This window comes from Saccopteryx bilineata, chromosome 2 (assembly GCF_036850765.1).
Source record: "Saccopteryx bilineata isolate mSacBil1 chromosome 2, mSacBil1_pri_phased_curated, whole genome shotgun sequence".
Classification (NCBI taxonomy): domain Eukaryota; kingdom Metazoa; phylum Chordata; class Mammalia; order Chiroptera; family Emballonuridae; genus Saccopteryx; species Saccopteryx bilineata.
In genome coordinates, this window is record NC_089491.1 from 55,196,826 (window position 1) to 55,198,410 (window position 1,585).

A 1,585-nucleotide genomic window follows, 5' to 3' on the forward strand; every position below is an offset into this window, starting at 1 on the left:
TTCCTAAGCCAGATGCCTAAAGGGACTCTGAAGTACCAAGATTTTCCATCCTTGTCTTTATATTTTCATAAAATTATTTTATTTACCTTATTTTATGAATAAACTCAACTTTGGGGGGCAGACTCCACCTGTCCCTTTCTGTATGTTAAGAATAGGGTAAAAGGATTTGTCCATACATGCATCAGTGACAACCCAGACTTGCAGGCATATAAAAAACATCTCTATAGGATAAGTCCTCACTCAAATGATAGATAAAATAATAATAGTTACATAATGTCAATTTCCATTAGAGTATGAAATTTGAAAATTTTAATTCTATGAAACAGAATGGAATCTCTGTACATGTATGTTGCTTGAAAACCAAATAAATTATTTTTTGGCATTAGTTGTATGGTTATTGAAATTCTGCCATTTGAGGATTAAATTAGAAAGCTAACTTCACATTTGGATAAAAAGTTCTCACAGAAAATCAACTAGTTAATGTGCAATGAACTTTCCAAAGCTGTTTTAGGACTTTGAACTATTAAAGTTCATTTCCTTTCTTCTTCTCCTTCTTTTATTTAATTTGTAAGAATGTATTTGAGCCAAACTGAGGACAAATGACACAGAGCAATATCTCAAATGCCCTAGATAATAAGTTTTGTGGGTTTTTATCAAGTTTTAATTAATTTATTTATTTTTAAAATCTCTTAATTTTTTTTCAGTTACAGTTGACATACATCATATTAGTCTCATGTGTACACTCCAGTGATTTAATCATTACATAACTAAGTAATCATCCTGTTAAATCTTTCACCCTTCTGAAACCATAAATAATTAATATTATATTATTGACTATATTCCCTATGCTGTACTTTCAACCCCAAAACTATTCTGTAACAATTAATTTTTACATCTTAATACTTTTACCTTTTTTATTTATCCTCTCAACACCCCTTTTATTTGACAACTGTCAAAATATTCTCTGTATCTATAAGTCTTTTTCTTTTCTGCTCATTTGTTTATTTTTTAGATTCAATTGTTGATAGATATATATTTGTTTTTATTTTATTGTTCATATTTTTAAATATTTTTTTCTTTTCTTAGAGAAGGTCTTTTAACATTTCATATAATACTGGTTTAGTGTTGATAAACTTCTTTAGCTTTTTCTTGTCTAGAAATCCTTTATCTGTCCTTCAAATTTAAATGATAGCTTTGTTGGGTAGAGTAACCTTGGTTGTAGGTCTTTGCTTTTCATTCTTTCCAGTTCCTCTGGCCTGCAAATTTTCTCTTGAGAAATCAGTAGACAATCTAATGGGAGCTCCCTTGTAGGTAACTAACTGCCTTTCTCTTGATATTTTTATGATTCTCTTGTTGTCTTTAACCTTTGGTAGTTTAATTATGATGTATTTTGGTGTGGGCCTCTTTGGGTTCATCTTGTTTAGGACTCTATGCACTTCCTGGACTTGTATGTTTATTACCTTCACCAAGGTTGGGAAGATTTCTGCCATTATTTTTTTAAATAGGTCTTCAATTTCTTGCTCTCTCTTTTCTTCTAGCACCATCATGATGCAAATATTGGTATGCTTGAAGTTGTCCCAGAGGT